The sequence below is a fragment of the Cervus elaphus genome, chromosome 22 (genome assembly GCF_910594005.1).
Source record: "Cervus elaphus chromosome 22, mCerEla1.1, whole genome shotgun sequence".
In the NCBI taxonomy this organism is placed as follows: domain Eukaryota; kingdom Metazoa; phylum Chordata; class Mammalia; order Artiodactyla; family Cervidae; genus Cervus; species Cervus elaphus.
In genome coordinates, this window is record NC_057836.1 from 6,930,950 (window position 1) to 6,945,678 (window position 14,729).

A 14,729-nucleotide genomic window follows, 5' to 3' on the forward strand; every position below is an offset into this window, starting at 1 on the left:
TGTTCTGTGTCTGTTTTTCTGGGGCATTCTTCATTGTCGTCGTCATCTGCCTCTTCCCTCTGTTGAATGCTGTTTTCTTACCCGTGTCTTCCCCTTACTTGGTCTGGGCCGTCATTTGATGGTGTGCGTCATCCTTTAGCATTTTCAGGAGAAAAGGGCGGGAGGCAGTATGTTGAGATCCTGTGAATCGGGATGTCTTTTTTCCATCTTCTTGTTTAACAGGAGGTTGCTTGGGTATAGAATCTAGTTGTTTCTCACTGTCTTGGAGTCGTGGTTCCTGACCTGTTCTCTGGTTCCTAGAGAAGGAGGTATTACAGTTGACTGGAACTGCTCTGATTTTCAGCCTTAATTTTGCATTGAGTCTTTGTCCTCTGAAAGTCTGAGGATCTTCTCATTTTCCTAGAGTTCTGAAATCTCAAACCATAGGCCTTTGTTGGCCTTTCCATGTACTGGGTGGCTGCTGTGAGATCTTGCCATCTGTAATTCATAGCTATTCGATCGGGAGGATTGTCAGGTGTTATTTCTTGGATAATTTCCTGTTTTCTCTGTTGTCCCCTTTTGCTGGAATTCTTATTAATTAGGAATCGTATCTCCTGGCTTCACCTACTGGCTTTGTCATTTCTTTCCTGTTCTGTGTTCTAGCTCCTTTTGTTCTGATTTCTCCATGCTTTCTTCAGCTTCATCTGATCAACATTTTATTTATTTATCTTCATTTCTGATATTTTCAACAACTTTTTTCTTCTCTGTTTCTCTGAGGGGACAGTTACCTGGTTAAATGGGGGTAAGTAAGGGACCTAGCTCCTCATAAAAACTTGGAGCGAATGTTCTGGTTTCTAGCCTTGTCTTACACCCCCACTTTCTGAGTGTTGCAGTTCCCAGACTCCAGGCCATGAGGTGACTGGCTTTCAGCGACTCCTCTCCTGCACGCGTTTTCTGCTTGCTTTCCATCAGCTGAAGCACTTGTTCTGCCTGTTCTGTTTCTGGTTTTTAGAATTTGGGCATCTCCTGTGCGTTGTTTGTTTCCCTGCCCTTTCTTCATGTCCTCATTAATTTGTCTATTCCTTTGATAAGTTTATTCCTTTTTTTTTTTATGGAAAGGAAACAGATGTGTACATGTTTGTTTAGTCTGTGATGTATAGTCAGATGAGAGATTTTTGTGTTGATTTACATTTAAAACATACTTGACACATGTACTGATGACTTCCAGTCATACCTAATAAGTGTTTTATCAGCCAGGATCATAGTATTCTTGGGCACTTCATACTGTCCTCTCCCTTCCCACTGCGGCTTCCCCACAGAGCTGTTTCATCACTGCATTACCCCAGAGTTTATCAGGGTCTGAGAGGAAGTACTCGCATAGTCAAGGGTGTAATTAGTGTGACGTCCACATACGTATTAAGTGAGAACGTTCTAACTGCCTCACAGGGAGCTCTCCTTTCCCTCTTAGACCTTTTCCCTATCCCCTTACTTCCTCACAGGACTTTTTCCTCCCGTCTCCCCTCTCTACCATCAGTGTCACTCCCAGACCCCAAGTTTGAAGTAGATTTGCTTCTTAGACACGCAGCATCTTTTTTTCTGGTCACACTGCTTGGCTTACAGGATCTCAATTCACTGACCAGGGGTTGAACCTGGGTCATGGCAGTGAAAGCCGAGAATCCTACCCACTAGGACACCAGGGAACTCCCCCACAGTGGCATTTGTGAAAGTCCTAAAGGGACATAAAATTTAAGACCCTAAAGTGTTGGGTTGCCAGAACGTTCTTATGGGTTTTCTTGTAACAGACTTTTTGGCCAAGTCAGTACAAAATTCTTCAGTTGCTTCTGGGAGCTCAGTGATCTATTAATCATCATCTTGTCCAGTTGATGGCCTGCTTTCTTCTGAAGGTTACAGTAGTTGGTGGGCTGGTTTGTTGTTAGTTTTTGGTGTGTGTTCCTGTCCAGTTGATGGCCTGCTTGCCAGCTTTCCTCTGAAGCTTACAGTATTTGGTGGGCTGGTTTGTTGTTAGTTTTTGGTATGTGTCCCTTTCCAGTTGATAGCCTGAATCCTAAATCAGCAGGCTAAATCCTTCTCAGCAGATCACTAGATCCTCTGTCTCAATTTAAGCCTAGTTCATAGACGGTAGCGAATACCCTATAGTGATGCGACCACCCTGAATCACAACCCCCTCCATCTTCAGGAGTAAGGAATTCCTAGTCAGGAGTCCTGTCTTCCAAAAGTAACAGTTTAGTCTTCTCCTTGTCAGCTTTGATCCCAAAATAAAATCCGGAACATTATAGTTGAAACAAATAGCTGAATGTAAGAAAGCAGTCTCTTTCTTTAACCCATCCCTCATATGGTTTAAATAACATGAAGCGCATTAGATAGAGAACATTGAAAGTAGTTTTTAAATTTTAAAATATTAATTGCAGCCTTAATTGTCTCAGTTGGAATGTTTCACTTAAAGGTAAAAGGCACGAAAACAGGTTTTTTTGGTCCCTACACTTGTCTTTACAATAGAGACCTGAACTTAGACCTTGAGGTTCCATGGTGGCGCCATCAGGACTGCAGGTTCCACTGTCTCCTTTAGTAACAGGTTTCATAACAGCTGACCTACTTTTGTTTTTTAAAATTGAGATGTAACTGGCATAGAATGTTATATTACTTTCATGACCAATCTCTTAAATAAATCTCATACTGCCGCTTTATCTTCTTGTATTGTACTCACTCACTCTACCAGTGCCCTTTAAGAATATTACATTTCTCTTCCCTTGATCCCATTCTATATTTTACATCCCTCTTTTAGAACAGAATGCTAGCTTGGGATATTGAATTTAGTTTTTCAATACACTGCACATCTGTTTTATTCTCACAAGCCTCCCAATGAGATAGGAAGAGAGAAGACACCAGTCCATTACCCTCAGAATACAGGATGGCTTGGCTCTAGTGACAGATGCTTAGGAAGTCTTGCCCCCAGTGATGTGTTGGTTTTTTAAATGTTTTTAAAAGTTATGCTTCTTGGCTCTTGGAACTGATGTTCCACTATGACTGCGAGATCCTTTTCAGTTTTATTTGTCTAGCTTTTATTCTCCGTAATGTACTTGAGAACAAATTTAAATGACACTAACTTGACTTCTTTTATTTAATTTGATAGATGCTGTTTCAGTTTGTCAAGGTCACTTTGAGTCTAGTTTTATCTCAGGTTTTAGCAGATGCCTTCAGCTCTGGTCTGCTCAGTAAGTGTGTTCTCAGTCCTATCATGCTGAGATAAGGCCACGTATATTTGATTAAAGATCCATTTTGGCCTGGGTATGTATCAGGTGTTTTGACAAGTGTGATATTTTAGCAAAATAATAAAAAGTCTTCAAAACATACTATTTCCTCTCCCTGTAAGCCCAAGTTACACTAACCTGAAAACAGCTGAAAGCTAGAACACTCCTGTACAAACGGCTTTCACTCTCTTTACGTTTCTGAATGTCTGTAAGTTTAAATAATGGGCAATAATAATTTGCCCTCTTATATCTAACAGGCTAGCATCCACCTTAATTTACTTTAAACTGTGACAAAAAATATAATTTGCCAAGTGTAAAAGTACTAATGCGTTGATTATCTTGAACGTGTGATTGCGTGTTAAAATGTCAAAAATGGGTTGGTTAGTTTCCCCCGTTATCTATAAAATAAAGACATATTCTCCCTGAACTCCATCTATGTGCTTCTTAAGCTAGCAGCCTTGCAAGGGTGCAGCCGTCAGCCCAGGTCCCCCTGAACCTTCTTCTGACTCCTGGTCTCTGCCCTCAGCTCCAGTCCCCGCCTTCCGCTAGTGACTCTGCCCGCCCGTTGCCCCTGCGCTGCCCGCTGCGTTCTCCTCCTTCTCCCTCATTCCTGCATTATTCGCTGTCCTCCTTCTCCTCTTCTGTCTTCCTCACACTCCCTCCCTCCCCAGCCCCCAGTCACCATAGCTGGCACAGCCTGTCTGCAGTAACGTTAAGGCACCAAGGGTTGTTCATCTCTCTGTTGCCATGTTATCATGCAGCAGAAAGTTGTGTAATTATCTTATTTCCTATTTTTCTTAACATTTTATCCGTGTGATAGATATCTCTTTTTCTATTCCTACATGATGGCCTTGAGACCAAACCTCCAGAGAAAGGGTTAATTTTCTTTTAGAATTTGGCTTTTCTGAATTCTAGGGAATCTCCTGTGAAACTTGGAAGTTTTTAATCTTATTGTTTATATTACCTTACACATTGGAAGAGTTTTCCTACGGTCTGTTTCTTTATTTCTTTTAGGGGTGGAGGGATGATGAGAGAAGCTTTACCCCTGATTTTTAAATAAAACTTATGAGGCTCAAACTATTCTTTGAGCATGCTGAAGGACCATAAATAAGAATATTGACAGGTCACTGTATATTAGGCCGAATAATTCATCCCTGAGAGATTAAACTAGGTATTGCTAATGTTAAAGAGCTTATAGGATCAAATAGCACATAAAAGTTAAGTGTTCATTTCAGTTCAGCACGTATCCGAGTCCTTGTTAGAAAGCCAAGAGTCTGACATTAGGGTGAGGTGGGGACTTCTGTCCCTCACAGGTGTGTGGAGGGGGCTAGGTCAGACCTGGAGTCACGTTGCTTCTGGGGAATTTCCTAGCTGGTCACTTGCTCAAGCCACTGACGTCCGTACTTCACTTTCCTCATCTGTGAACTGTGGAAGCAGATGGCACCTGCGTAAGTCAGTTTGTGCTGAGTGTGAAACAAGGTGCTCTTTGGAAAGTGCCTAGAGAGGGGCTCGGCGTGTGCTGTGGGCTGGCGTCTGCCCTCGAGTGGCATTTTCACGTGCTGTTTTGGCAAAGATGCATTCCCGTTGTAAACTCACTCAGTAAGTGGGGGTTTGTATCATTTCATCCTAGCACAATTAGTGGTTCGTCCCAGGGGTGTCCAGAACATATCCTCCTGGATAGCAAAGTTGCCCTGCACATAAAACAAACAGTTTCTCCTCATTTTTATTACTCTTGTGGGAGGCTCTAGTTTGAGGGGAGCAGGGATTCTGGTATGTAAGGTGCAGTATTAATTACTGTCTCATGAAATAGCTTTAGCCCACATGAACACCCTCAGGAGTTAGACTCCTCAAAGGAGAGGAGCAGAAGGCAGAGAATAAAATCTGCCTGCACACTAAGTAAAAGCATTAATATTCTTGTGAGTTGGTAAATTTTGATAGTGATTACCTAAGGCCACAGTAAAGAGTCTACCTAGTAATAAAGTTCTTTAAATAAGCATTTTTGACGGGTCAGCCCTATAAACGGAGATGCAAAATAAGAATTCACGGAATGATTCCGGACAGCCACACTCCGTCTCCCACCAAAAATAGCTAGTATGTGTCATATATATGGATGGCGGAGGGCTCTGTCGTAGCCTTTAATTTATGGGCAGTGCAAAACCACTGACAGTTTCTAAGCGTGTGTCGTATGATCGGGTGTGTGTTGTATGAAGGAGATTCAGGAAGGATGTGGGGAGAGATAAGCAAGCTGACCAGATGAGAGGCTGCGGCTTAAATTTATACAGGAGATGGTAAGGGCTGAAGAAAGGGTAGTGAAGGAATCAGAAGAGTGGGCATATGCTAACAACATTTTAGAATTTAAAGTTCATAGCATCTAGAAACTGACTAGACCTGGCAGGTAAAAGAAAGTGAGGTCAGTGGGCATGTGAGTGTGAGTAGGACAGCAACCGCAGAGAGAGATTGAGAGAGAGAAGGGCAACATTTCGTTTTGTGGCTGATGCGTAGCAGACCGAAGATGCTGGTACGAAAGCAGTCCACGTGAGTCAGCACTCTCAGCCTCTTTAATAAGGTTTGCTGATTTGTATTTAGCTTTTTGAGTTAACATGAAAGCTAGAAAACTTTTAAATCTAAGTTGCAAGAAAGTGGAGGGAAAATAGGAAATCATGAGATCTGTGTCATTTTTAAAAAATCTTATGTAGCGAACCCTGAAAAGGCATCAGAGAAAGAAATTAAGCTTATCATTGTAATCATTGCCTAAAATATGATTGTGGAGGGGTGGGGTGGGGCAGAAGGGGAAATTTGCTGGTTTTGGTTTTTGAATAATTTTTTTCCAAGATGTTGACATTATGGACAACAGAGTGGAATACCGAATTGCATATAATTACAGTGAGGAAGGGCTGGCTGCTAGGTGGGTCTGAAAAGGCTCTGTGGTGCACAGAGGCACCCATATTCTCAGAGTTCCAGAATGTAGCTAAAGCCTTCTGTGTGTTGAACTGAGGCTAGACAGAGTGCATGCGCTTTACCAGATGGGCCGCTGGGCTCCGAGGCTGTGTCCCTGGGTGGACACTTGTCTTTTGAGGGCCTGAGGCAGCTGCACTCATAGGAAACCTGGAGGAGGGCAGCTGAAGAGAGAGCTGGGCAGGCTGGCCTCGGGGTCTGGAGGAGGCGACTGGCAGGGTCCTCGGGGTCGGAGTTCCCAGCCTTACTCCCAAGTTGTGCAAATATGAAATACCCTTTATAAAGGTGTTACTTATCTACATAAGGTAAATAATAACAATGTTAATGTGTTTTGTTTTAATGCGCTGTAATTTCTACAAGTGTTCTTAGACTGTTGGACATTGAGGTTTCCAGTTAGTTTACTATCTGTGTTGTTCAGTCGCTCAGTCTTGTCTGTCTCTTTGTGACCCCATGGGCTGCAGCATGCCAGGCTCCTCTGTTATGCAAACAGATGAGTATACATTTTTATTCATGGAGTTTTATTTAGGGGAAATTTTTAAGATGTCCACTACTGAATCAGAAAGTGACCATTTTATGGTTTTGATAGGTATTATCTTGTGGTTTAACTGAAGAGGATTGTACCAAACTATGATCATCCATGTGAGTGTATGTTTTACTACAGTCTCATGACAGTGGATATTTTAAAATTTTTTTATTCTTTTTAATTTTATTTCATGTATGGGTGGTATGGCTGTTTCCTGCTTTAGAGCTTTATGCCTGATGATCATTAATTTAGAACTTTAAAGTCTCTCCTCGGGGTGTTGCCATTTTCCTGTGCATCTTTTTCCCAGTCTGAATAACTTCGGTTACCTGGAAATGTCAGATGTGTGAAAGCCCTTTCTCCAGGAGCGCCACCTGAGTGAGGCATCAGGAGGGCTCTTAGACGGTTTTCTCATCTATAAATAGGAAGATGACAGAGGACTGTTGGGGTGAAATTAACTTCACTGGAGATCAGGTAGCTTCCTTGGTGGGTTCCAGACTATTCCTAGAGGCTTTTGAGTTGTGGTTTTCAGACTAAACAAGTACTATGGGCTGATGTCCGTCCTAGAAGGTGTCCTCCCATGTCATTTTAGTAAAGATGTATTCCTGTCATTAAGCTTATTGGGTAGGAGTCAAACTGAAGAGAAAATTCAGCCCTTTGGGACTCTGTCCCAGGAAGCCAGGTATAGTCTGTGTATGCCTACAACAGACACTAGATTTGAACATATCCGCAGCACGCTGCTGTCTAGTAATGTGCCTCGTGAGAACAGAACTAAAGAACTGCCACAGAGGCAGATGCCTGAGCCAGGGCCAACGAAATAACAAACTTGGGGTCTGACGTGGTGCTGGTGCATTCTGATGGGAGTGACTGCAGTGATGTCAACCTTTCTTTCTTTTTTTTTCTTTTGGAGTATAGTTGATTTACGACGTCGTGTTAGTTTCAGGTGTACAGCCAAGGGAATCCGTTTTATATATATATATATAGCCACTCTTTTTTAAAGTCTTTTCCCATACAGGTCATCACAGAACACTGAACAGAATTTGCTCTGTACACAGTAGGTCCTCGTTAGTTATCTGTCTTATGTATAGCAGTGCGTCTGTGTCAGACCCAATCTCTGGTTTATCTCCCTGGCTTACCCCCAGGTAACTGTAAGTTTGCTTTGCTACATGTGTAGTTCTGTTTCTGTTTTGTAGAGAAGTTTACTTGTACCCTTTTTTTAGATTCTACTTTTAAGCGATACCATATGATACTTGTCTTTCTCTGACTGACTTCAGTCAGTGTGACAGTCTCTGGGTCCATCTATGTTGCTGCAAATGGCATTGTTTTGTTCTTTTTATGGCTGAGTAACATTCCAGTGTGTGTGTGTGTGTGTGTGTGTGTGTGTGTGTACCACATCTTCTTTATCCATTCCTCTGTTGATAGACACGTTGTTTCCATGTCTTGGCCATTGTACATAGTGCTGCTGTAAACATTGGGGGGTGTGTATCTTTTCAAATTATGGTTTTCTCTGAATATATGCCCAGGAATGGGATCGCTGAGTCATATGGTCGCTCAGTTTAATCTTTTAAGGAACCCGCATACTGTTCTCCAAAGTGGCAGCACCAGTTTACATTCCCTCCAACAGTGTAGGAGGGTTACCTGTTCTCCTGTGACATCAACTTTGAAGGCATTTAATTTCTTATCTGTTTCACTAAGCAGCTAGTGGAAGAGTTTTAGAAAAATGTACGTTCATTTAACAACTGTCAGGCATATTCACTGTGGCTGGCTCCATGGAGATGCCAGGTGGTTCCAGACTTGGAAAATAGTCTAAGAAGTTTAAATCTTGGTTCAGATGGGTGTCAGATGTAGGTCCTTGGTTTACTTGAGAGTGGCTTCGTTTTTTCATTCAAAAATTGCTTTAAACTGATTAAGGTAAGCAATAGGATAATTGCCAGATGGTTCTCTCTGCTTGTTTCTTGATAGAGTTCTCTCTGGAAGGAATCAAAATATATTAATGCCTTGAAAAGGCAGCCCCTGAGGAACGATATGCGAAGCCACCATGTGGTTGTAGGTGGCATCCTTGTGAATTGCTGCTTCTGCCTCCTGGCAGGCGAGGCCCTGCCGTGCTGCAGACCTTTTCCTCGTGAAAGCCCCTCCCCTCCAGGATGCTGCCTCTCTGGCAGGGGAATTCCACCTACCCCACCCCCACTTTGGAAAAAAGAGAGTTCCTTTTAAACGTGAATATGCCAACAAGATCTCATTGCTCAGCTCTGGAAGACTCTCCATTCACAACCTTCCCAGTTAACTCTCAGAAGCCCAGGAAATGATCCAGACACTCACAGAGAGACACACATACACACAGGCAGTGAATACCAGTTGCTGCCTTTAGCTCCTTACTTTGACTTGGGAATTGTGAAGCCCCGTTTTCTGTTGTTTGTGTAATCTCACTCATGGAAGAAAACCCGTATACATGGTGGAAGCACGTTTCATCACATCCCTGCTCATCACATCACTTCACAGGCTGCCCCAGGAACAGGGGCCAGCGGAGAGTGGAAGTGGCTCTCGGGTTTACCCCACTGATGCCTCTGAAAACACGGGAAGAGATTGCGTTGGGGAGCATTAGTGGTTACAGAATTCTATAGATCTCATTTTTTCCTTCATCCAAATATTGATAAGGATTGAGTTCTTGGAAAATTGTAACAGAACATAAGTCATTTTAGCCTATCCCAGCCTAATTTCTTTCTTTCTTCTTCTTCTTTTTTTTTTTTTTTTTTTGACATTCTATTTTTCTAGTCTTTTCCCCCATTTCACTTTTTAAAATTTATTTATTTTTTAATTGAAGGATAATTGCTTTACAGAATTTTGTTTTCTGTCAAACCTCAACAGGAATCAGAGATAGGCATACATACATCCCCTCCCCTCTGAACCTCCCTCCCATCCCACCCCTCTAGGTTGATACAGAGCCGCTGTTTGAGTTTCCTGAGCCATCGCCATCCTCATTTCTTAACCTATGAAGTGGAGGTAGAAACTGGGCTACCTTGTCAGATTATTGTAGGGATAAAATATTTCCAACAGTCACTTGACATTAAAAAAAATGGCAAAATGGATGGTGGCAAAGGTAGTTGTTGAATTTAACTAATTGTGATCTTGGTCATATAATTTCCAAGTTCCCATTTCCTCCATCTGCTGAAGTGAGCAGTGGCCTCTTGCTGAGATCTTCCTGCTCTTGAAGAAGAAAAGAGTCCACATCCATGAAGGTGGATTGAGCCAACAGCTATTGGACTTCCTTGGGTGGAGGAGTCACATTTGGCTGCCGCACGTTCAGTCTTTCTGGGTGGTGGTGATGCCAGGGCAGGCGACAGACTGGAATCAGCCCTGAAAACTCAGTGTTTAGGTAGTTGACTGAAGCTCGATTGTAAGCTAGTCGACTAACTCAGTCCCAAAGTTTCCATGCTAGGTTTGGACCAAGTTTTCCCTTCCAGTGCAAGGTTTCTGGGAAGAATAGGCCCTGTCTCATTAAGTGGCCCCATGCAGCCCACTCAGAGGGTTGGTGGGATCTGGATCTTGGATATGGGGACCAGTGACCCTGTGGATGGTTACACTGGCTTAATATGCTTAAATATGCCAAGAGGTCCCCGTTTTTAAAAATTCCTTTCTGCTGGCACTGTGTCCCTGTGTACAAGTGCTTCTGCCCTCTGTGCCTGTTCAAGCTGCCCTCCGCTTGAAGAACGTGCTGCTTCCAGGAATAGGGTGGCCTTGCCTGGCAAGATCTGGACTTGCAGAAAGAACTCTGTTGTTCCGTTGGGGAGTCAGGGATGGGTGAGGTAGAGGCAGATCTGGTCGAGAAGGGATAAAACAAATGCAGGTAGGGGGAAAGGCAGTGAAATAAGGGGAAGGCTCTCCGAGAGTTTGGAACATCTTCAGAGATAGAAGTTCCAGGATAAGCTGGGCAGGTTTGAGATGTTGTTAAAGGAAGCCATCTTTCCTGCCGCTGAAATGATAAAACCTTTAAACATGAGCACCTCTCTGGATGCATAGACCCAACTCCTGGGTTGGAGGAGCCTTAGAAAGGAGCAGGAGGCACTTTCCTAACAGGTAATTTCTTTTACAAGATACCTTTTTAGATTCAGAAAGCAGTCATTTCTCCTTGCGAGCCAGTCCATTCTTTGAGCAAGGGGTAAAAAATAAGCCAGCATGTAGTCTTCTTTTAAACTCTGTGTATAAGCGTTTGTCTGTGCACTTGGAGGAAAGGCCCATCTTTCTTCTCACTGGGCTGCCAAGGGCTCCTCCTCCTGCTGGGCTGGCCTTTCTCAGGTTCTCAGCTGCTGTTCAGAGCAAACATGCTAATTACTGCCTCAAACCGCCTTTCTAACTTCTTAAAGGGCACACATCCCTTTTTTTCCTACCATGTGGAGACTCCCCTTAGACAAACTATATAATGTTCTCAGCAGAGTTACAGCTTTCTTCTCCAGATATCAAAGAAAGCCTCTGATTAGAATTATTTTAATGGAGTATATGTACCTGTGGGTAGATAAAATGCAAACTATGTTTCAGGAAAAAATCAAAGTCTGGTTAAACCACAGAAACTTCATTAGTGAGGCCAGTACTGACTTTCTCTTAAGTGGAGTTATGAAGAATACATGTTAATGTAACAATATACAGTTCAAGAGCAGGAGAAAAATGGTTGAACCCAGCCTTTTATATACTTTAATATTCTAGAAGGGGGGGTGATGAAAACTGGTTTTAACTTAAATCGTGGTGAGTGGATGTACTTTCTTGGGAAACCTGCTTTGTATTGCTTTGATTTTGCCTCTGTAAATGTGTTATTGCTGAACCTGGAGACTATAAACCAAAGAGAATTAGAGTTAGACAGGAAATTATAGAACATTTAAAACCTACAGTGAACAGCCAGTATCTGTGCCCACCACAGCCACATTTGAAGTTCATACCACATGTGGTAATTAAAACTTTCAACTTTGTGGGCGCCTTGGTAGAAATAATTACTAGGACCTGTACTAATACTAGTACATGTTTAGAGAACATTGTTGGTGGGAAAAAAAAAAAAAGTGGTTAAGAAAAAGAATGTGCCTGGCCGGTTTTTTAAAAATGCTATTGTAATAAAAAGATAAATGTTCAAAACCAGTGCGTGAAAATGGCAGCATTGCTGGGTGTAGGCATTAGTAGTGGGTTGTTTTACAGGCTTCCTCCTCCTGGATGTCTACACTGATGCTGTGCCCAGCCTTCCAGGCCAGCCCACAGGGCTCTCCTGTTCGGGGGCTGTCCCGGGAACGCTGCTGGGCCTTCTTTTTCCCTTGTTTTTATACAGTGTCTTAGGAATCCCCTCCACGTCATTTAAACAGATACTCTTTTTTTTTCCCTTCATTGTCAGGCATGTTCTGGGTTGACTGGGGAGACTTTGGGTTTGTTTTCTTGTTAATTTTCCTGAAAGATTTTCCATCCTCCTCTTTTCCCCATCTGGGTATTGTTCCCAGTTTACTGTTGAAGGGAAAAAAAAAAAAAATTGAGGCTTAAACTAATTAACTGGCCCCAGGCTGGTCTTGCGGAGGAGGAGGGTAGCTGGCCGGCCCTGGTCTCCTCTCCTGCGGAGCCTTTTGCTGCCTGCCAGTCCACCCCCAGACGGCTTCCCTGGACAGCTCGTCCCAGGAAGGAACTCGGATCCTCCTCCCCTCACCCGCTGTCTCTCCGTTCTTCTCTTTTTGTGTCTTGTCTCTCTAGGCTGCCTGTATTTGAGGCCGGGATGGAGAGAGATAGCCCACTGAATGTGAGGCAGGCAAACCCAGGGGATGTCGGCAGCAAACCAGAGCATGTCTTTAACTGGGTTTTTTTTCCCTTCCTTCCACTTGAGGATAAATAAGAAAATGATCAGGAAAAAAGCTTATTAGCAGGTATTTATTTTTAAAAGCAAGTTTTAAGTTATATCTGGGAGTCATTTTGATTAAAAAAAAAAAAAAGCCTAGTCTCTATCTTGTACCTTACAAGACTATCCCTAATAATAGAATCATCACTGGGGCAATAGAGAATAATCAGTTTAATTCAAAATAATGTAGACCCATGTGTTCCAGAAAGGTTTCTAGGTTTACCTTCAGTTACCCAGAAAATGTCATTTGGAATTAAACCCTTTCCTCATCACTCCAAAGTCCAAAGCATTCTCTTCTTAAATGGACTTTTTCAAGGGCCCCTTGTGTCCTTCCCTCCTCAGAATCCAGCTGCACAGATGCTGGAAGGGCTCCCCTTCCACTGTGCCTGTCCAGTGAGGGTCCCCCCACTTCACCACACACACACACACCTAGGACCTGTGAGACACATCTCAGACTCCTGTCTCAGACCTCCATGGCTGTTGCTTATCATCAAGTCCTGTTGGTTTTATCTCCAGATCTCTAAATGCAGCCTCTTGAGTGCATTTCCACCCCCACCCCGCATACCCAGACTCTGCCATGACACCCCTAACTCACCAGTGGGCCGTCTTTGATCCCACCTCCTGCTCATCAGCTCTCCACCCCTTCAAAATCCTGCTCCACTGTGTCAGCCCTCCACACGCAAAAGTGCTTGTTCCTACAAGGCAGCTTGTTCCTTCTGCCCTGACATCTGAGTGCTTTCCTGACCTGCCTCACTAAGTCAGGGACCCCAATTCTAAGCTCTAAAGTAGTATTTATATCTTGACACATCACAGTTTTGGAGTCTTACTTGCAAGCCCTTCTGTAAGTCCCCCCGAGGGCAGACTTTTGATCTTCAGTTCAGCCCCTTTGCCTGGCACGTAGGCAGGTAAAATCTGTTGAATGAATAGAAAGGAAAAATTATTCTATTTCTGAAGTTCATATCATTTAAGAAGACTATCAAAGCAAAGGCCACTGATAATCAAAGGCACCTTGAGAGTCTCTTTCAACCTTTAGAGCAATCGAAATATTAGAGGGAAAGATAAGGAATAGAGAAAACTTGAGCCAATAAAGACCAAACTAATTGGGTTCTGTCTAATTTTCTTCTAACTCGTGTTTCCAGTTTCTCGGCTTTGCAGTTTTATGCTGTAGATGCAGAATTGACATGTTAGTAAGGCAAATTAAAAGTCCCAAGAGCAGCTCATTAGGAAGTCAGAATCCTTCATTTTTTAGTAGAGTAACTTGTGTTTAGTAGAGTAACTTGTATTTCATGATTCTGTAAGGAAGTACCAGCCTGGGTTTTTACTGTCAGCCAGTGGTTACTAACCTTTGCATCTGATGGAGGTACAACAGATGTGCCTTACTTCTAACACACCTAACAGGTGAGAATCTGGAATTTTAAAACAGCAACCACAAGAAAAGATATGTATGTGATAGAATCTTCTAGAGAAAAGACATCCTTCCCCAGCTGCGTCCTAATGTTTTCATTATTTGCTTGCTGAATGATAAAATGAACAAATCCGTCACAGAAAAGCATGTGCACTGTAATATTTTTCATGTGCTCAAGGTTGAAGGTAAATTCTGGCCTCTTCTGTTCGGCAGACGAAGTGCAAAAAAATAAGAAAGGACAGAAAAGCAGTCCTTTAATCTCACACTTCGTACCGTGATCCAAAGCATCGTAACTTCAGTGTAAACCCATCTGCAAGTACAGAGATGGCAGGAAGGAAACTCAGGGACTCGGGGCCGGGCTGGGAGCTGGGAGACGCGCCTCAGCAGCAGCACTTCGATTTGGACTTTGGTCACACCGTCTGTGTTGTGCTCCACTTCTGAGGCCAGGCACCCCACCCCTAACCCCCACTCAGCCACATTTTTTATAGGTTTATAATGTGGTTTAAAAAGCTTTCTCAGAGAAACTAATATTTTTCAGAAACTATTATTTTCAGCAGCAGAACCATTCTTTTTAACTTGGATTTTTATGGGAGGGGAATGGGAATCTAAATGAATAGTTTCAGTCCAGATTTTTCTGTCTGAAGGATCACAGTTGGATTAGTTTGTGCATGTGTGTTTTCTCTCCTGGTTTCCAGGGGAAGCAGAGGACTCTGTCCTGGGGGCAGGGGGAGATGAGCCGCTGCT

General features: G+C 43.0%; 1 protein-coding gene across 3 annotated transcripts in view; it reads left to right on the forward strand.

The window, feature by feature from the left end:
* Positions 1–14,729, forward strand: part of TCF20 (transcription factor 20) — an 89,576-nt gene that overhangs the window by 48,563 nt on the left and 26,284 nt on the right. The window lies entirely within an intron of this gene.